This window comes from Stegodyphus dumicola, chromosome 8, assembly GCF_044657685.1.
Source record: "Stegodyphus dumicola isolate Sdum_Otavi_A_Nest chromosome 8, ASM4465768v1".
Lineage (NCBI taxonomy): Eukaryota > Metazoa > Arthropoda > Arachnida > Araneae > Eresidae > Stegodyphus > Stegodyphus dumicola.
The window spans coordinates 99346216-99369945 of record NC_140775.1 but is presented as its reverse complement, the minus strand read 5'-3'; positions in this window follow the sequence as shown (position 1 = coordinate 99369945).

Below are 23730 nucleotides of genomic sequence, written 5' to 3'. Positions count from 1 at the left end.
CCGTTTGCCGCAATTCGAGTCTCGGACCAAACTACCAGTGTTCAACGACTTTACCGCTCGGCCGCTGTTGGGCACCATATCTTAGAACTTAGGAAAAGCTCCTTATAAAATGTATATGTGACTGAAGGACCTTCGGTGTCTTTCTTAATATCACTTCAGAAAGATTATCCTATAAGCTGCACATATCTGTGATAATTTCTTCAGCATTAATACACTCGCGCTCAAAAAATACGCAACAAACGCTAAAAGAAAAGGTACAAATGTAAAAAAAAGAATCAAAATATATAATTTACACATAAGATAGAGGCTCCATTTCCGAATGCAAATAGGCCACCAAAATTAGCATAAAATTCAATCCCACAGTCATAAAAGGGAAAGAAGAAGAAAGTCCCTTAGAAAGGGACTTGGCAGACCTATGAGTCAGTTCGCAAGCAGCGATAATTCTGTATAATCCGAGATAGCCAACGCTGAAAGCTTGAGCCGAGGACGCCATTTGTACGATGAAATGTGTTGAAAAGCCGTCGGAATGTTGGAAGGTGGTGCAAGACAATCCGCTGTTGCGAGAGAGTTGAATGCGCATCGTAGTGTTAATAATAGGCTGTAGAATCGTTGTCAAAAGGATCAAAAACCCTGTAGAAGACGTGGGCCTGGACGCAGGAGGATTACAACAAAGGCCGATGATTGCTTCCTGTTGCTAAGTGCAAGAGGCCGTATCATGGATCACTAACAGCACGACAGCTGACGTCGCATCTTCTCGCTGCTGCAGGACGGCTCATAACCCGCCAAACTGTGTCGCGTCGACTGCATGAAAGTGGACCGTACGCTCGGCGACCTGTGGTTTTGTGTTCCTTTGTCCCCATCGCATGTGACAGTGCAGTTGAACTGGACCTGTGAACATCGCAGTGGACCAGAGCAGTGGGGCTACGTACTTTTTACGGATGAGTCTCAATTTAACATTCAAGAACGCTTCCCGAAGCGCAATGTATGGCAAGAGCCAGGGACACGCTATCGGGAGCCAAACATCGTCGAAGGGACTATTACAGAAGAGGAGACTGCTTGTATGGGTTGCAACAGCAACGGGCTGGGATAGCAGCGACAACACCGACCTCTGCGTGATTCCTGGTGGTTCTGTCACAGCTGTCGGCTCAGGCAATTTGTGCGTTGCTTGTAGGTGCCCGCGCGCGGAGCGCTACCCTGGTCGAAAAATAGCCGAATTTCGATTACGTAGAGTTCCAAAAAATGTGCATGGCATAACAATTAAATAAAATAAGCAAAATAGATGCATAGATCTGTCAGTAAGTCCATGGGTGAGCAACGTAAACGAGTCCGAAACGAGACTAGACACTACGGCTGTAGCTGAAACGACGTAGAGGCGAAGATAAAGTGAAGAGGCAGTGCGGAGTTTAAAAAGAAACACCAGTGATTGCAGAAGAATCCAAGAGTCCGTATGTGTGACACAGATAAATTGATAGAAATGAGAGAAGTGCAGCAGGACTACAACAATACATAGCAAAAGGTAATTAAATTATATACATGAGAACAAATGAAAGGTAAGGTATGACATATATGCATGGAATAAAATACAAATACAAGAGATCAAACATACATGTTGCAATTACAAAAACATGGAATGACAGGTTGTTAAAAGGTTTTTTCTTGGGGGGGGGATGCATTTAGTTTAAATGCCTCAAAACAACAAGTGATCTTTTTTCGTATTCCCCCTTATTTTGAAATTATAATTAAGCATAGGTATAGTGGGATTAGATACCATAGGAATGTTTTTTAAAGAATCTGTGGGCCAGGGTGGCCCTGTATTCATGAATATAAGGTATATTGAATTCGTGGTGGATTGCCGAGTTCCTTATGAACCACGGACAATTCGCCGCCTGTCTTAATACAATATTTTGAAGAACTCGCAATTTTTTTATATTTGTTTCATTTGCATACCCCCAGACAGGGCAGGCATATGTGATGATGGAACGTAACATGACTTTGTAAATGAGTAATTTATTGTCAGTAGAGAGAACGCTGTTCCGAGCAATTAAGGGGAAGAGTATACGTTTACGCATTCGGAACTTAGTAATAAGCTGTGTGATATGTGGTGTCCAGGTGAGACATTGATCGAGGGTAATGCCAAGGTAGCAGGCCTGCTTGTTCCAAGGGACAGGAGTTCCATACATAGTAACGTGGATATTATAATCAATATTTTTTTCCTCGTAAAGAGAATGGTTATTTTCATTGCCCATTTTTCCGACCCATTGGTCTTTTGCAATGTGATGGTCGTAATGCATATATTTTTATATGACTTTGGTATTTGATCTAGTTATACCACACCAACCTGCACCTGGTCAATTTCATGCACATCTATTAAGTAATTTTTAGTTTATTCCGTGTTTTACCTTTGTTGCTTATTTTTTTAGTGTATTAGACTGATGTACCCTCTGTTCCTGATTTATATTAAATGCTTTGCAAAATGCGTCAGTTTCTGTTAATGAGCTTGTGTCCAATTTTTTCAAGGTGATAAAAAAATGACTAATGTCTGCTTACTACACTGGCATTTTCAAAATGTTGTTTCAATGAAAAAAGCGTTCAACTTGGTGTGATTTATTTAATTAAAGAAAACACTCGAGGGATTCGAAACATTCATAGATGATTTTCTAAGGTAAATTGGCTCGTACACACGTTACGTACGGGCCAAAAACACGAAAACGCCCATGCAATTAGCCCGTTCTCCAGACCGAACTTCCAGTGCTCAGTGACTTTACCATTAGGCCATTGGTGGCCCCGAAGAAAGCGCTTGATCATTATAAATTGAGGAAATTGTTTTTATGGATGTATTGGAACTCCGTCACAATGTTCATCATCAGACATTAATTTCTTTGTTCAAATCTAATGTTTTTGTGCACGGTTTCAATGCAAAAACTTACTATTTGTAGCAGCAAGAATCCAAAGTAAAACTGAGCACAGATACGATTTTTTTATCAGGAAATTAAAAAAAGATTTTTTTTTCGGGCAGGGAGAGGGAGATGAAAAAGGAAATTATCTCTCATACAGAAAATATTAAGCCCAGTCAATAAGCAACTCCTGTTCGTTCTTGTACGAAATAAAGGAAGTATTATAATTGCTAAAAATTTTAGGTATCATATTTCAACGGAAATATCCATTTTGACAGTTCTCGAATCCATTTGGGCGATTTTTTGCATCCGTCTGTACGTACGGACAGAATAAAGTATGTCCCCCCCCTCCAAAATGAATTGTAAAATAGATTTAAAATGAATTCAATTTTTTTTTTTTTTTTTTTTTGTGCGACATCTGTACGTACGTGCATATGTATGTATATCTCTCACCAAACTTAAAAACAATTAGCCGTAGAACTTTGAAATTTTGTGTATGAGGCTGCTCTAACATCTAGTTGCGCACCTCACTTATTTATTGTAGTCTGCAATACCAAATGTTATATACTATATATCAGCTATAGCGCAGAACGGGTATATAAAAATTTGTTTTTAATTTTGTCCTCTTATTAAGTTCCTTTATGTACTTATATATACATACATATAATTTATTTTCTAATAGATTATTTAGTATATTATCTCATTTGGCAAAATTAATTAGAATTCTATTGAAATAAAGTAACGCATTAATATACTTAAAAATTGAATTTTTAATTAATTTTAAAATGGAAACATCAAAAATGAATCTCGAATAAATTTAAAATGGAAATATTAAAAACGTATAGTTAAAAGTGAAAATGTAATCAATAAACCAAGTAATTATCGTCATTGATCGGAAATTAGTTGACTTTTCAAAGGGAATAAACTAATTACCGATAAATTAACAATGATTAATAAATGCGAAAGTTTCGTCTTTTCCTCAAGTAAGAATTATTATGACAAAAAAAACTTTTTGTAAGATGAGTTCAAGGTAAGTAAGTTATAAAAGGTATTTCTCCCGCCTTCCTGGAGTGCCTTCGTGGTGTAGTGGTTCTGCACGGTGGGCCGGTATTCTAGAGGTCCGCGGTTCGATTCCCGGCAAAGGCGTTGCTAATTTTTCATCTTGCCTGCTTCCAAAAAATACCTAATGTCTCTAGAAAGTTAAGTGAGATGAGTTGAAGTAAAAGTGCTGTTTAGAATACACTAAGAAATTGGCTGTTCCGTCAAATTTTAAAATCAACATGTTTTAAAATTAATCATAAAATCGTGATATATTTTTGTAAGAGTTTTATTTCGTTACGTAAAGACACTCCCCCCCGACACTTTCGCCTTTAATCATGTTAACTCATTGTAAATTTTGTAAAAATAATGAACACAATGTTATCTTTGTAAAAACAATTAAACAGGTACGAAAAGGTACCCACCCCCTCACCAGCTTAAAAGTTCTTACCCGGCCTTTATTTTCGCAATCGTTGGTCGGAGTGATACACTTCCTATTGTCGAAGTGTTTTTAATGGCGAAAATATTCATGTTTTGGGAATATCAAATTTTTAAATATATTAATTTTGGGTAAATAAAGAAATCCAACTTTTAATGTGGTCTCCCAGTTCCTGTTCTTATGCTTGGGAAGTATTACGCTTGTTATGCAAAAAATAAAAATGCCATAAATTTGACACCCATACGACCAAAATTGATCGGTATATTTAATTTAAAAATGTGCAATCTTTGATGTCATTTTTGACTTGCCTAGAGAGATCGGTTATTTAACTTAGAATAATTGTAGGAAATATGTTTAAATGAAGTGCAGCAAAAAATGCGTATAATTTAACAGTCATGTGGTGTCCACATCAGATTTTTGAAAGAAATAAAAAGCATTTCAGCATTCTCTTATCCGTATTCATATACGGCAAACTAAGCGATGTCTGTCAGTCCAGACACTGGTTCTATAAGAGCACCTAATGATTTAATATATATAATGTTTCAATATTTTAAGTCACTTTATTATTATTATTATTATTATTATTATTATTATTTTACATTTTTTATTTTTGCGACATTTTGACATTTTAAAGGTACCTTAAGGTATTATTCATTCTTTAAGCATAACACAAACACTTTGCTAAAATTTATATTTTTGTAGTCCAGTAGCTTAGAATTTTATAAAACAAATTCATAATCAAAATCGCTGTTGCAATTTATCGAAAAATAACCAAGATACAATTTTTTCGTAAATGCCACTTAACTATACAAATTGTTATTGCCGCTCTAACAATGATGTTTCTTTTATGCCCGAAGTGTACCCGATTTTCGATTGGTGTGGAACTGTCATGTATGGAAATACTGCCAAAGAGATGCTCCAAGGATGCTCTGGAACAAAAAGCACAGGCTCTGGAGACCAAAGCTTGAAAGCCCTGCGTCACTCGTAGTGCGGGGTTGGCGTCTCCTTTTATTCTTACCTCAGTGGGTTGCACCAAAGAGATATATACCTCTTATACGAAGTCGTTGGGTTGCACAGGTTCTGGCGCTGGCACTTTATTTGATTCGCGTAGCCCCTCCCCGCGGCCCTGTTCCGCAGAACACAGCTTGAAGACCACTGCAATAAAGCATTAAATGCCATATTTTTCTCACCAGGATAGAAACCAATTTTTTTAATTAAAAAAATTTTTTTTTCCTTCCACTTTGCAAATAAATTTACTTTGAAAAACTGTGTTTTGCTGTTTAAAAATGCCATTTTTTTTCCATATAAATAACTGATTTTTAAAAAAATGCTTGGTGATATAGCATTTTTAAGGCTAACTTTGCAGTAAGTTATATAGAATACCCTCTCATAATATATCCTCTATTAAATCATTTTTGTACAGAGCATTTTTCTCTGGAATAATGTAAATTTACTTTTTAACGTATTCAAAAAAATCTAGTCAAAGAAAAATATAATTTAACCATAACTTTAATATAATTAATCAAAAAAAGTTATTTTCGTACTCTTAACTATTTTTAGGACATAATTACTACAAAATCTGCTGCTTAATATTTACGTGATATAAATGTATCTTAACTGTATATTTACATAATTTTAATTTTAATGACGTTTCATAGACTTTGCTCCGTCACAAAGTTTAAAATTCTGTTCAGCCTGAAAGTTCCATATACAGCACTACAAGTTTTTATAAATACTATAAGTATGAAATGTACCTCTACAAGTTTATCTGAAGCCACGTGTTATTTACTTTTCCTGAAATTAGATAACATGCATAGACATCTATGCATTGTTTTCTGGCGTTCGGTTCCAGTTAGCAGTCTTATGGGACAGTAGCTTCTAATCTTTTTTCTGCCCCCGAAACCTAGAAGGTATTTGATTATACACTTTCAAAAATAATATCACTCCTACAAAATATATTCAGTCTTCTAAGTGATATGCTATAAGTTACTCCTTACAGCACCTAGGGCCAATTAAGCAGTATGGGGCTCCTAGGCACAGCTTGTGTCAAGTGCACTCGAGTTTCCATTTTCTTCGTTCTTATTTCGGGAAAAACGAACAAACGGTAGAACGGTCGCCCTAAAATTTTAAATCCTGCTCGTCTTGTGCACTTGAGTGACAATCAGGCCCTCGTCGTATACCCTGAAATTCTGTCCTCCAAAACCGGAAACCCCTTTATAGAGACTTATCTGATAATATGGACTCAGAAATACTAGAATAAATATTAAACGGTGACAAATATTAAACGTGGTAGAGAAACACCTCAATATCAAATATGAAATCAGACAAAATCTACCATAGGAATCCATTCGGTTTTATATAAAAATATGCAGTTCTAGACGACATACAGGAGATCTCTTTTTTTAAGAAACAGAAGTGTTCTTTCCAAGTGATATTTTTGCTGTTTGACGAAGAGATACCCATTAGTTGCCCTTCAAAATGCATAGGGATAATATACGAATTAAGGATGGATCATTGGAGATGAAATCTGTTTATTGAAAATTTTTATTTCTCATAGCGAAGAAATAAAATAAAATAATAATTAAAAGAAGTGCAATGGTGTTTAATAGTCTCAAAACTCCTAAATTTCTTTATGATTAAATTAATTCTAATTTTAGGTTGAATATTATCGTTTACAGTTTAAATTGATATCCTTCACCCACAAATTTTATCCAACTAGTTGGTGAACGACTAAATTCGTAAAACGCTAAAACTTCGTTTCCAATGTAGCTATAAAAAAGTACGGGCTTTGTGGGGATTTTATGTTTTTCAGCTCGTGTAACTAAAATACAGACCAATTTCGCCAAGGAAGTCCTCCAGTAAGGCATCCCTGCCCATTGGCAGGTATCCCAAGTAACTAAAAATGTATTTTATTTAAAATAATAAATGTATTTTATTATTTTAAATAAAAATATATTTTTAGTGTTCCACATACTATTTTAGCATATACTTTTTAAAAATTTTTAGAGTAGAGGTGTAACAGTTGCTCGTTTTAAACTCATGATTTTATTTTTATATAACTGAAAAGTGATCACTTTGGGTTCACTAAAAAATTTAATTCCCACCAAATCCTGTAATCTTCGTCAAAATTAATAAATATATAAACAGATATGCTAACTTTCATTTGTAACCACACACAAACGCGCGGAACAGAAAGTAGAAACATTTTCCAGTTCGGCGGAAGTACCACGTGTGATGTGACTATATGAACGTGCCACATCATCAAGACAACTTATTAAGAATTTCAAAAGAGGGTGATTGACGGTTGGTTGGCTGATTGGTTGGTTGACTTTTAATTGCACAAAACCTTGAATGGTGATCCAGGACTATTTATCCCTGATGGTGATCGACGGCGGTGAAAAGCATTTGTGTATCCTGCCGAAGGAGATCTGATCATGAATGGTCCTCTTATTGATTCCAGTTTGTTAAATGTTTCCCACGCAAGTTTTTTCTTCTCGGAAATTCGAGGTTCATGCTTGCTTATTTTTGAAAAAATATTCTAAATAATTCAGTATCTGTGCGTCAATTGTATCCAACACTATCTTATTTCATGGTCAGTGATTAACAGTAAGGCATCCCTTAGGATTAACAGTAAAGTCAGTGATTAATAGTAAGGAAAAAAATAAAGTTCTGTCTTTCTTTTTTAAAATTTTATTTAGCAACATGTTGAATTGATGACTAAATGTAATTCAAAATTATGAATAAAAAATCTTTGTTATTCAATACTAATACTTGAGCAGTGGTCTGCTATTTTTGAAACATTTTAAAGACACGAAAAAAGCATCATCAATGTTATAAATCGGTATATCAATATACTTTGCATGTTGTTACGCTCTATATTACCTCGCAGTATATAAATTTCAGGTATTTGTGAATTTAGATCAATTAGTTGTTTTAACTGTTTATGCGGAGTAAGGCAATCAAAATTGCGATCTGATAACAAGGAGTTTAATGTTTAAATGTAAAATGGATAGTTATTATTTATTACATTATTAGGGAACTATTAACTGGGTAAAATCGCTAAAAGAGGTATTGAATGCCCTGCCAAAATATATTTACTAGAAATTTCAACTTGATAATGAGTACATCTTAAAACGTATTTTAAGTTAAAAGTTTGATAGCTAAATGTAAATATAAAATTATGTATGTTAAAATATTAGTAATTAGGCACATAGGTCAGAGTTTCTATTAAATATGGTAAGGCATGCAAGCGCTGCCTGCCTAAAGGGAGAGATGTCATCGTTGCGAAATTTTGAAGGAAAACTAACCTTTGAGTGGGAATTAAAAAAAAATGGATGTAATTTTCATCCAAATTATATTTATACATATTTTCTTACGTAAACATTTCTGGTATATGCTAAATTATTTTAAATTACTTTACTCGAAAAATATAGTGAATGCACAGAAATTAAAAGATTTACACACACCGAAAATATAAAATATTAAATATACGAATATATGGGTATTTATGCATATCCTTGCAAAAATCGTGTATTTGTCTTTAATAAAAATAAATATTTATTAAATTATTTATAAATGTATTTGGAAATGAAGGATTTATTCATTCATAAACTCATGTGAAAGTTTCTATGAAGAAATCTAGTTATTAAATATATCTAAATTTATAATGATTATAAATATTAGCTAAATATGTAATAACCTTTGAAATTCTATTGAAAAATACGTACTGGAAAGCAATCTGTTAAAAGGTGTTGTAAAGCAAATTCTATGAGATGCGTACCTAAATAGTAAAAAAGTTTTAGAATATATATTGTTGAAATTAAGAGTGAAAAAAATCTGATAAGTATTAAAATAATTATTATTATTTCCTTACATTTTAAAATTATCTCCGTGTCAAGTTTTAAATAAAATTTTTGAAAAATCCTTTTTCTTTTATTCTCTTTCAGAAATATTTATAGAAAGTTAAGTACATGGAAATCAACAGCAATGTTGATTTCCAACAGCAATTTTGCTGTAAATTTGAAATGAACCGAACGTAGCAATAATTTATAAATTTACTCGTAAGATTTTTTATTTAAAAGATGCCACAAAAGCTAAAAAATCATCTCACATTTGAGAAAGTACTTCACAAAGAAGCTCTGAAAATAGAAAAGAAATTATGTGTAATTTTAATATTAATAATACAATAAACTTTGATCCTAATTTTTGTAATAATTACAATAATCTAATTTTTTTAACCGAATAAAATCGAATTACCAAAATTTTTTTTCTAATGTAATTAGGGAAAACTTGTGAGGATACATTAAACTGTTCTAAGCAAACTATTCTGAGAAAAGTATAGCACTTAATTCCGTTCAGAATGAAATGTTGTTTAAAAATGTATTTTTTTCACATACTTAGAATTCTGAAATATTGTAGAAAAAGAAAGTATATAAGATATAATAAAATACGATGGCTGCGCTAAGAAACGATTGGCGACGTCAAAATTAACTACTCTAAATTTGGTTCCCCCCCTCTAAGTTCATCTGTTCTCCCAAATTCGAGATCTTTCCATGTTACATAACAGCCTAAAATTAACCAATCACAGATTAGCTGTACTTATGCATCATACTTAGTATAAATATTTTTCGCAAGACACTATGTCATTCCTTTTCCCAAATTCCGCCATGCCAACAACTCTATGCTACTATGTTCTCCTTTGTTCTTATTCTAAAATGACGTAACGTGTATATGAAAATTATTGTAATTGCTTATGATCTAGAAGTGTCTTATCTACTAAGAAATGATTTAATATGTGCGAAAATAAAGATTGGGGATTCGTAAAAATCCAGTTTTGTTACCGTAGTCTGTATGCCTTTCCACTCAGCCCTGTCCACAGCCGTAAGTTAAAAATACCGGATTCCTCCTACGCTATTAAAATACTAGATGTATATATTTGGTGGCTTGGCAAATGCGGTCAAGAGCAGGAGACTGACGTTAATTACGGAAGGGGAAAGTAAACGGCTGTGTTAGGGATCATAAGAGAAGATATATTTTAAAAGAAAAGTGTTTTTAGCTCTCATTCAGTATCAGTATATTAGGAATATATATCGCTCGCTGGAGATAAAAATGTTTTTTTTTTCGTACAGTGTTGCCATTGCTCGCTTTGAAATCGCTGAGTTTGTTAATCAAAAATTCGTTGAAGTGTTATAAAATATGAAATCGATAATAAAACAAATTTTAAATTCAAATTAGGGCTTCCACACGCCGATATTCTATGGAAGATTACATTATTCAAATTTTGATGGTTCTAGGTACTGTCGTTTTATCATAAGCGAGAAACATACATACATTTATGCAGACTCTTCATTATTTAATTTCTTTAAATATAATACAGGGCGATAATATTTGGTGGCAACAATTTGAAAAGTGATTCGCCGTTTATATTTTCAACGCAAAATGCTAAAATGAAATTAATATTCCTTCTGGGCAAATTTCCCCTTTGGACTAATAATGTATTCTAAAAGCGATGGGCTGATGCCTCGCAGTAAGGGTTTGGAATCAAGAATATATTTCGCAGAACCATTATGTTACTTGCAAGTATTTCATTAATTGATAACGTTAAATTTTGAAATTTCATATAAACTAGAAAAGGGATATAAAAATCAGAAAATATTTTATTTTTAAATAAACATTCAATTTATGTGTAGAGAGCTGCAAATATTCCACTCAATTGTTGTCGCAGAGCTGTAATTTTATTGGGGGGAACTAGGAAATTCCACTGGTTAAGTAATGGAAAATCGAGAAAATTTTGCGATCGAGGAGCAAAACGCTTTTTTCTGGGAAGGGGGGTGGTCTATACCAGAAACGAAGCGATAACACAGATAACTAACATGTAACTAAATAAAATATTATACATTTTTTTTAAAATTACAAATTTACATTTATTAATCAATTCAAGAAATGCACACAAAAGCATTAAAGTTAAGATTACTCTTTAATTTGACGGTATTTTTACACATTATGTTGTACATAAAACGGCTTTTCTTCGTTAAGAAGTTCGTTTTTAAAAAGGTACCCTTTTTCATCGAAATCGTTGGCACTGATACGAAATGAAGGGCGATTTATACTATACCTCAATTTCCTGGCCTGTAAGACGCGCAGTGGTTTATCAGGTTAAAACTTGCGAAAAATACTTAGACAGAAAAGGATTAAGTATTTTAATGATAACACTTTATACAACGAAAATGGAACTGTTGCATTAAAAAATTAGCAAATACATCAGCGTTTCTTAGAATCCCAGAAATTCGTCCTCACTGTTGCTAAAATCTTTCCACCTAGTGCACTGCTAATTCCACACTTTTTTAAAAGATTTGTTGTAGGATAAACTTGGATAATAGGATAAATGTATTTTTCAGTATTAACTTCATTCTGAAGAATTTTCTGCAGTCTAGTTTGCGTTATTTTATTCATAAGTCTCAAATTAAAAACAATTTAATGTTTTGGTCATATGTCATTAGAAAATTAACCAAAAAGCAGCGACTACAATGTAATTGAAAAACAGTCCTTAGACGTCAAAAGGTTGAAGGCTATTTGGGTTAAGATTATTTTCTCAGATACTCAGCTACTTCGCATACATGGGACATAGCATTCAAAATGAAAAATTCAATATTTTCTACAAATTCATTGGTGTACTGTACTCATACTTTAAAAAAAGATGTTATTTGCCTTATAGTTTATAGTTCAATAATACATTTTCATTGTACAAAATTGCATTCATTCGAAGAATTCAATTTGTATTTTCCTCTGTATAAAAACTGAATGTAGAGAAGTTAGATGTTTAAACGACCCCCACATTTTCTCAAGACCACGAGCAAGATTATCCCCTTCTTTTCATCCCCCCGTGAAAAAAGGGGTTCTAAATTTACGACCTGACCGCATATGAGATGATTTCATATATTTATGCGTATAGTTACGACGTAATTACAAAATGTTTACGTCCGATCATGTCAAAATCCATTGATCTCAAAGGCAAGTCACTGAATGTTTTGATATTCACAAGGAGATCGTCACTGCTTCAAAGCAGTGCATGGGGGTAAAACAGTTAGGGTCTCTCTTCTTCATACCTCCTTATGTTCTAGCTCCATGGTGCAAGGCGGGCGATAATTAGGGAAGCATTTGGCGGCAGAATTTAGGAGTCGCAGAGAATGCACCGGGCAGCATATAAGCATTCTGTACCGCGACATTCGCTTAGGGAAAAATCCGTACATATGATGGGATATACTTTCCGATGATAATATTTTCTCTTAGCGTAATGACGTTTAGCGGGGTTTTACGGGTTTATTATTATTATTATTATTATTTTTTCCGTTGAATGAGGCGCATGAGTGACAGGAAAGAGGGAAAATTATCTTTTTTCTTTAAAACGAAAACATTTAGCTGCAGCGTTCTGCACGTGGCCTCCTGTTTCATGGAATAATACAATTATAAAATCTTTCAAAGATGCTGTTAATATCAGAAGCAACCTTTAAGGGCTTAGATTTTATAAACAGCTGAGTTCATGATGTTAAGGCAGAAGTGAAGTAACGCCACGATCGAATGAATATTGTTTAACTAGAGTGATATGGCAACCAAGAGGAGAAAATGGGACAACGTGGACAGCTAGTGGCCATTTGATTGGGTGCGTGTTGGTGGTTTGAGTTCGGAAGTGTATGTATGTGGATGGCAAGAGTATGCATCCAAGTAAGACTATGTAAGTTCTCATGTATTTAATATTTGTTAACAGAAGTAAAATAAAAGAAATCTACAGTCCACTGAATTCAGTGTTTGAATTTCATGAATAATTGTGTGAGTAAATTCTATTCTCGAACACATGAATTTAGTGCAAAAACCAAAACACGACGATCTCGATCCATCTGTAAAGGCATTGTGTGCTAGTAAGTATATTATTATTGCAATTTTATTGCATTCTGTTGTAGAAAATATTTCCTTTCCAGCTGTTATGTTATTTCCATGTTAATGTCCATGTCTTTCACATTTCTAATATTTTGTTGCCTTAAATGAAAGAAGAAAGTGCATTCAGTATTGTCGCTGAATTTAATGCACGTGCATAAGAAAAGAAACCTCTTTCTCTGACAAACACTATTTTTATGCAAAGGTACAAAAGGTGTTACACATTAAAAAATGAGCAATATTCATAAAATAATAGTATTCAATTTAAAATACGTACCTCTATTTCTCTGTTCCAAATCTTCTATATTAGTCTAACTTCAAAAATAAATTTTACTTTTTCAAACCGATTATAAATATTGTGAATTTGCTGCGTACTATGTTAGCTTCCAACAACGGTTTTGCTGTTTCTGACTTGTCCACAAGTTTTCGGAGATTGCATGTGCATGAATAATGAAACATGAATTAATTAACTAATAATCACAACACCTGAAGGATTTTAAATTAAGACTATATTTATTAAGAATATCTGCAATTAGTCCACATTTATGGAGCTAGCACATGAAGAAATAATATTTTTTCTATCTAGCGGGAAAAATTGCTACCATTTTTTATATTAAGTGCACCACACTACAGTGTTGTAAGAAGTGTAATCTCATAGCAACAAAAATACAATGCACGTAATAATATTTTCGGTACTGCTATCAAAATGTAAAAGAACGGTATAGAGGTGTACCTTCGAGCCCAAGCAAAGTCAAGGCGTTCCTAAGTGTAGAAGAAATGATGTCATCGGAATCCAAATCCAATCACGAAGAGAAATTTTTCCCTATGTGCGTGGTGCGGTACAGAATGCTTATATGCCACCGGGCAGCAGAGTGTTTAGCATCAACTCTGGTCATATACCCCAAGCTTCCGCTGCTCAAAATAAAAATTCGACATATGATATTTATCAAAGAAAATTGTGCGCAATGCGTTGCAAAACTAAACAGTTTTCTAGTGGAAAATGAATTGCATTTAGAGGACAGTGCTAAAAATTATATAATGAAGAAACTTTTTCAGTTGAAATTTAAAACAAAGTATTTCCCAGAAGAGAAAACTGTGACTGGATAAAAAGTCCTTTCGAGTACTACGATAAATCAGAAGGCTTGCCGATGAAGGAGAGGGAATAACTTATCGACTTATCAACAGATTCAACGTTAAAGTCAAAATTTAACAACTTACGCTAAAAAGACGTGCAGCGCACGTCGAGATGCTTCTGTCTCAAACCGCGAGCGATGTGAACACCACGTCGATAGGCATTTATTGCAAAAATGAAAATAACGTGGTACACACGTCGCCTAACAACGAGATTGTTTATTTCTCGAGTTAAGCTCTGGATTGCACTTGCAGACGCGGAGCGGCGTAAATGAAACACTTTACAGCTTGTTATATTGTAGCGCACGGCACCGCAACTGTAAAGTTTAGTCGTAGCGCAAGTGGTTAAGAAAGGGCAGTTCCTAAATTTTTCGTTGCAGATTCACGCAGAATATCTTGAAGCTTCTCACACAGCTATAAATACTTTTATGACAAATCGGATTTAAATTATTTATTTATCTGAGCAACGTATTTAAGTTAAAACAAAAAACCTTTCTCAACGTATGTGGCAACAAAAACACAAAGTATAGAAAAAAATAAAATGCAGAATATGAAATGCGACCTCGACAGTTTATGTAAAAAAATGCAAGCATACCCCCAGTCACAGAATTCAATGCGAGGTTATACCTGGGAAAGGAGTTAATTCGTAACTGACATTTATTTTTTTAATAAAAATACAATATTTTTCTTTAATTCTCTTTATGTAAAGTACGAATAATATATTGATCTAGTATTTTAAATAGTATTTTAAGATATATTTTTCTAAGGGCAGGAGGGGTTCTCCGAAAAAACCTTATAGTTCTAAGGTTCCCATGAGTTGGTTTCTAAGGTTTGAAGACCATTTCTTTAGTGGATAACAGAAAGGTTTATTTATCTGAACTCATATAAAAACAGGTTTCGTGAAGATGTTTCTTAAAACTAAAAAAGATGTGGAATACGAGGGAGGAATTTCCCAAAGCATATGAGTATTCTTTGGTAAACTAAAAACGGTGACTTTAGCGAAAAATAAACATAATGAGATAAGGTAAAGATGATTAGCAGCACGAACTCTAAGAAATGCCGAGAAAAGTTACTCGATGAAAGAAAAGTTTTAATGCTATTGAAGAAAAGCTTACTGAATAAAGATTTTTTGATCGTTTACATTTCAAATTGTTCATTTCTTTAGTTACGGGTTTGTCTATTTATTTGTTCGTCAATTTTTTTTTTTCCCTTCCCGTTGGGTCAAGAAATTTTTAAATAAACAGCTACGTGAACACAACGGCTAGATAATATGAATCACAAACACTCATTTAATAAACACTGTAGTGATTTGAGATATTGCGTTCCGATTTCAGATATATATAAAATTTTAAAATAGCATTCATTTAGGGGAGAAAAATAAAGAATTAAGATGTTTTTCAATCGATACTCATTCTACTTAACTTAAATTTTCCATCAGAATAAGAACGGAAAGTTTCTAGTCATTTTTACCACTTTTCCAGAGGACAAAAATTGGGGGGGGGGAACTGATTATAAATCTTTTTTCTTCTTCCAATGACACTTTTTTTTTTTTTTTTTTTTTTTTTTTTTTTTTTTTTAAGAATTTTAAGTTGTGACGATGATGATAATTTCCCTGATTATAAAAATACTTTGTCTTTCTATTTCAGACCTGCAGGTATTATCTTATTCACTCGACCACATTTGAAGACCAAAAATACAGCAATTTCACATTTTTTAATAAAATGCTTACTTTTTATTAAAAAACTGCAAAATTTATTACTTTCTGGGCTTTCCAAATAACAACACCCCTTAAAAATGTTCACTTTTATTTGATGTAAACACTAACAGCTATATTACTGAATTAATGTAAATTACTAAAGTAAAATATAAATGAAAGTAAACTATACATTACAGAATTGGTTTCATTTATTTAATTATGGCAAAGCATCCGAGGGTTATCTGCCTAAAGAAAAAAATGCCTTCGTAGAGGACTTTATAAGGGAAACGGGCTTGGATACACGTTGCATACGTGGAAAAACACGAAAACGGCCATGTAGCTAGCCCGTTCGCCTAGAATCTAGCCCAGGTCAGAACTATCAGCTTTCAAGACTTGCCACCACGTGGTCGCCCTAGTACGGCTGTTTCGTGTGAAATTTTCTAAGTGCCATAGGGATCTTACATAATTTTTCAAAATCCAGAAATTATTGTGAAAGTGTAAATAATTCATTTCTTGGATAATATACATTGGAATACCATCGGACCATGACTGTCTCGGTAGGCTTTTAACGTACTTTCCAATTTCATATGTTATTTTGTTCTATCTTCATTCCTTCCACAAGTAATGTAGTGACTGCTATATTTTTCAAAATAATTCTTCTTTTTGACTTTGCGGACGTCCGCCATACCTGTAAATAACAACTTTGCCATTTGCAGACCGATGTCTTTTTTTTTTATCAATAGATATTCTCAGCAAATAATGTTTTAAACTATTGCTTATATGTCTGAGTTTTGATTAATAGCTACTTTGTTGTGTATTCTTTAATTTCTTCTTATACACTATTTTAATTACACATGTAATAATGCATTTTTGAAGTATACTTATAGTGTTTATTGTGTCTTATCGCACGTTCAGGGATCATTTATTTATGTTTAATTACTTAGTTCCGATGTTCTGCACTATGCTTTTGTTAACTGCAGTCCTTAATTAACCTGTATTCTTTATTTTATGTGGTGCTTATATTTAATTACTGGTACTATACTTAATTAGCACAATTCATTACTTTAACATTATATTCTGTTAGAGTTTTAAAAAAAAATTCTGAATCCTGACAGTGTATTACAATATTTAACCAACGTGATTAGTACCAGAGGCTTCATTTTGCGCACTCGTACCCTTAGCCCCCCAATTTTATTTTCCTATTGTCATAGACCCTTTATATTTGATATCTGATAGCTCTCTGCCTCCGTTTGAATAATATATAACTGTTTTCCTCCTACCCCCAATAGTTCCAAAGTTATTTCACTTTTAATTAAATTTAATTAAGCTTAATTTCGTTTAATTTCTCGATTTCCTTCCTTCCTAATTATCAAATCTTCACGTAACCTAATTTTTCTTCACTTAGGCTTTCTCCTCTTTCAGAATCCTACTCGCATTATAGTTTCGGAAGTACAAGCCTCCCCCCTCACTTTTTGATATCAAATTAATATTAAAAATTTTCTTTTCCCTGTAACTTTCTTCCTACTGCTCTTAGAACCCTAATTCTTTTTGCTTTCCTCTTCTAATACCCTCTACTTCATTTCTACTAAAGTCCTTTTACATATTTCAGATAGTATTTAATGAATTGATACCAGCGCCTGATACATTAAATATCAGTATAGTCAATTATATAATGCAATTTAATTCCGTGTATAGTATGATTTCAATGTGATTTATATGTGTTGATTGTAAAGGACTGAAATTATATTTCAGTATTTGTTACATCATTTTAACCCAGTGTATTCCTAATTAGAGTACTTCCCCTCTTCAGTTGTTTCAATTATTTGTATCTGACATTTCTCATTAGCGTTTTATGAATTGATTAACTTTTTTATTGTCTATCGTACTCTCCCCCCACATATCCCCATTTCCTATTAATACTCAATTCTTACTGGAATAAGTACTTTCGTAAAGGAGCAGTACATCATGGACCGCCGTCTCTGAAGTAACTGACTCTGTAAAGGTTCACGATATACTGTTGTGCACCAAACATCCCAAAATAATCTCTCTCGATTAATTGACTTTCCTAGAGCAAGCTGCCACCCCTGCCTCACAGGAACAGAAAATTCAGTATCAAGACCCTGAAGATGCCACTTGGATTTTTGACCAATGCATTGAAATTCTTAAATAAAAAAAAAAGGCAAATAGAAAAGTGGCCCAAAGGACAGATTTGACCCCCTCTTTTAATACCTCATCAAGTTAAAAGAACTTGCACTAATGAACAGAAGACAACTTCCATCTTTCTCAATAATCCTAGACCTCATCCCTAATTACAGCTGAAAAGTCAGCATGCTTGCAGTGTTATAGAACATGGCAAGATGTACGACAACCAGAAGCAGATGGCACGATTAAACTCTTTTACACAAATCCACAAAGCAAGCTATGCAGAAAAAACTGCCATACCAGCACAGCCACACCCACAGAACAGAATCCCAGAGGCATCTCGTTTGAATGACAAGAACCCTTCAAAATCTTAATATTCCTAAAAGATGACAAGGAGCTGAATTAACAGAGACTCTGAATAGACTAATCCCACTACAGAACCTAAAAGTAAAAATCAAACGAATTACAAAAATAAAAAGAGGTGGAATAGGGGTAATAAGCGACTCAAAAGAAGACATCGAATGCATTTCCAGTGCCGTTAACAATAATGAATTTACAAAAGACATCATTGTAACCAAAATCCCCCAAAGACGCACCCAAAAAATAATTATTAACTCAATTGCAGATTTCCTGTCTCCAGAAGAGGTTTCAAAAATGCTTGCTTACCATCTCAACAGCCACGAGGGAAACATGCATCCAATATTCAAGCTAAAAGATTGAACACCAGGTTATGTCCGTTGGGTTTTAGAGTGTTCCTTACCAACATTCAAAACTGCAATGCATACCCAACTTACAGCAGGCTGGCAATCTATATATATCAAGGAATGTCTAGATATAATACGTTGTTTTAATTGCCAAGAATTTGGCCACTCTCAAGAACAGTGTAAATTTAGTGCTTACTGCTTACATTGTGGATGCAAACATCGCTCAGCGTCATGTACAAAAGAAATAAAAAGATGTATCAATTGTACAATAAGCAACAATGTAAGCAGAACACAGTTCGACAACAACCATCCCGCATATTCCTCTAAATGCCCCGTACATCAATATGAAATATCTAAAATAAGAAATAGGAGTAAATATGATGAAAATGAATAGAAAACAACTATTGAACGTCAATACCAAAAGTAAAGAGGTAAGCAACATTAGTATTATCCAGATCAACCTGCAAAGGGCCAAATCGGAAGCGGGAATCCTCACCCAGTTTGTCTCCGAAAATAACATAGACTTAGTCTTTATGCAAGAACCTTATTCCATAGGTAGCACTATTAGTGCGTTGGAGTATCTTTCAATTTGCTACAAAAGAAAAAATATCTTCCAGAGCAGCTATAGTTTGCACAAACAAGACACTCAGCCCACTCCTCTTACACTCCAGCTGAGACATAATCTGAATCTCAATTAATTACCAGTAAGAGCAATTTATTATCACGTCTTTGTACTCTTCACCCAAAGAAGAACTAGACGATAATTTAAATCTCCTAGAGCAATTCATCAAGAAATTCTCGAAATTCCCCCCACATAATAGGAGGCGAATTTAATTCACATAGCACTAAATGGGGATACTCTAGGAATGATTCACGAGGGAACCTATTAGAGGATTCAACCTTCGAAATAGTTTCCGGCAGAGGATGGCCCGATCTTACACTTTCTTCATACCATCTCTCCAATAGCATCAACAACTGGAAAGTGCATCATGAGACAACGATCTTGGATCATAAAATAATATCCTTCACAATAGAATAACATAACATTCATATTAAAATGAAAAGATATAAAATTTCCAAATGCACAAGCCAAAAGTTTCTGAGAATAATAACAGAAAAATTGGACCCCGTACACCGAAAAATTATCGAAGCTAGCACAAGAATAGAATTCAACGAAGTAGCTCACCTGTTAACTGCGACAATAAAAGAATGTTGTGATAACTCCATCAGAACAAAAGAAGAAAGATCAAGAGCAAAGTAAAGAGGTGGACCTCAGAACTTAGAGCAGAACTGAGCAAGGCAAAAGCACTCCAAAGAAAAATGAAAAATGCACATACAGCTGAAGAAAAACAAACAGCATACCTCATTCGCCAAACAAAAGGCGAGTTATAAGAGACTTATAATGGAAAGTAAAATTTATTGTTGGCGAAAATTCTGTATTTAAAATAGTGATCCGCGTGGTACCATTTACAAAATCTGCACCAAGAAAATGTTCAAACCGTCTAAAATAAAACTCAACCCAACAATCCAAAACTTCCCCAATAATGAGGACGCAAGAATTAAAACACTTAAGGATATACTAGATGCACTATATAACTATATAACTTAACGATATACTATATGCACTAACGACATACTATACTTAACGATATACTAGATGCAGTACTTTTAAAAGATAACCCAGAAGAGGACACTCCAGAACAGAAGAAAATAAGGAATGATACCAGCCTTCCAAATACGGAAAATGATCCGCTGTTCACAGAAAAGGAGATCAATTCCATTATAAAGAAACTACCAGAAAGGAAAGCGCCAGGACCCGACGGCTTATGTAACATACTGTATCAACTAGTAAATAAAAAAATTTCTTGTATAATATAGGACCTATTTAAGAAATGCCTACAATTAAGAGTTTTTCCAGACGTCCTTAAAGTAGGTCAAGTTATCCTCTTCAGTAAAAAGATCCTGAAAGTCCAGAGGCATACCACCCTATAAATCTCCTTCCAGCAGTGGGAAAGATTTTCGAAAGGGCCATAGCCGGAAGATTAAGACACCATATTCATAAGAACATGAGCATTAGCAACAATAAGTACGGCTTCTCTCCAAACAGATGTACAATACAAGCAATAGATGTGGCAATAGAAGAAATCCACAAAAACAAAGCCAATAACTTACACTCTTCCCTTCTTTGTCTGGACTTAAGGAAATTATTCGACTCCATGTGGTGGCCTGAAGTTAAACAGGTACTCAGGGATATCGAATGCTCCAAAAATATCTAAAATATCCTTGAAGACTTCCTCAATAACAGGAAAAACATAATCCTACATAATAATATATTAGTAGAAAGGACACAACAACGCGGCTGCCCACAGTGATCATGCCTAAGTGCTGATCTTTGGAACATAACATTTAACAGGATCACTTTCCATGTATGGCCCTACCCTGCCAAAGCCATAGAGTTTGTCGACGACGCGGCGTTTGTCATCAGCGGAAGAACAAGGGATATCATGATAAAAAAAAATGTTACTGAAAGCCTTGATGTCTTCAACATACTTTGCCAGAAGGAAAAACTTTTACTGTCTACAGAAAATTCTCACGCAGTAGTCTTCAATAAACCAGGACAATCGATAACAAAAACTCCAAAATTCACCATCAATGGAGAAAGGGACAAAGTAGTCAAACAGACGAAATTTCTTGGAATCATTAGCGACCACAAATTAAACTGGATACCCCACCTACAACACATTCAAGATAAAGCTGCAACTATAGCCAAAAACTTCAAAAGAATGCAGGGGTTCAACTAGGGGTTGAGCCCTCATCTGCATAAAATTATATTCAATACGGTAATTGGGAAAATTGATCTTTGCGGTTGCACAATTTGGAATTTTCTCTAAATACAAGAAATATTAAAAAACTAGATTTCATAAAATTTGAGAAACTGTTGGTCAAGTCTTGAGGAAACGCACACCCTCTTCTGAAAGTGTGTTTATCAAATTCTAGAGGGCACAGGGAGGCTTCTAGTGCACTGCAATTTGGCGGCCTAGGGCATACGCATAATTGCATGCCACACAAGTTTAACGGAGTTCAAGTTTGATGATTAAGCTGGCCAGTCCATTCGAGTGATAGCGTTTGTTTTAGAGTCAAGAGATTTTTTTAAAGCAGCAAATGTGAAAAGTATGCAATGCTTTTGCCGGGATTTGAACCCTGGATCTCTCGAATACGCGTCGAGTATGCTTCCAATCACACCATGAAGGCACGCGGAAAGAAAAGAGAAATACCTTAATAGATAAAGATCACTTGCAAGTTTTACTCTAATTCTGAGTTTCAAGAAGAAAATACCTTATGGTGTTTACAAACATTCTGACACATACACACACAAAATCCTCGATTTGGACGAACAGTGTCATCCATTAGCAACCAGCAGCACCCCTAAACAGTCTTACGTGGGATATAAAAATATCTTCCACATATCTGTGACTGGTTACAGAACTTTTATAAAAAATATGCAGCTTGATGTGGCCATCTTTGTTGATTCCACCCCCAAACATAAATTTGCTTCTGTAGAAATGGAATTGTTCAAGACGCGGGTTTCTCGCTCTATCTTCAAATCAAAATAATAACCATAATTCAGGCTATGTTTAGACTCCTCAGTTAACAGCTCAAGGTCCTATTCCTCTTGGTTCCATTGAAAAAGACATTGCCTTAAACAGACCCCTTTAAAAGATCACATGAATGGGGCGCAAAGCATTGGTTTTCTAGAATGAAATCTTTATGATTAACCTCATAATGCTTTCATGCATCAGGCTAACCTCATAGACTCATACAGCCTTCATGCAGCAACAGAATGGCAGAATCAAATTCCTGGAGCAGCCTGAAAGTCTAAAAAATAACTCTTTTAGTCGCTTCACGAATCCTTTGAGCCGGTAGTGACAGAAAATGGTCAATAAATGCTGTTGTTGTTTCTGACCAGGCTCTCTACGAACTGATTCACAGTTTAAAAAGAGGTTCCAAGTTCTTGATATAACATTTCAAGGGATATTCCAATTTTGAGCGACCTCCATTTGTGTTTATCACTGCTTTCAAATCTACCAATAAACCGCCACTTTTGCTTTTCACTTACATAATTTTCTTCAGTCATCACTACTGAATACAGATCACTCTCAAAAACCACTAACTTTAAACAATACTACACACCCGAATTCTAATAAGCGTCAATTGGGTTGTCGACTCAGACCAAACTCGAAGAGTTTCACAAGCTTGGGTACCCGCGTGTCATCGCTAACCGAAAGTAACGTGATGACGATTTTCGATTCCTTGAGTTTTTCGAAAAAAAGGTATGGAATAACTGTGTAAAACACACTGCGAGACGAAAGTTCTTAGAGCGAGAAGAAAGATAAGACACAACAGAAACACCGCCTGCGGCTGCAGGCCGAAATTGAAGGTCCAAGTAGGAACGAAGTTCTCCTCTCTGTCACGTGACTTTTTTCCTTCCTCAGCGAATTCTACAAGACTTTCTATGTTTGAACTACAACGCGTTTCACAAACCAATTTTTAGAACAGTACGATTTTTAAGCGTGACGTAAAGTTCATGTTACCTCTTCGTGTGCACTTCTGATGTTACTTGGAAGTTGGTGAGCCCTTCAATTTATGCTTTCATTTTGTATTTCTAAGTTCATTTGAATTGTGACTTTGTGTGTTTAATATAATTTAAGTGTTACTTCATCTAGTGTGACTTAGTATTTTTGATTTTGAGCGAAA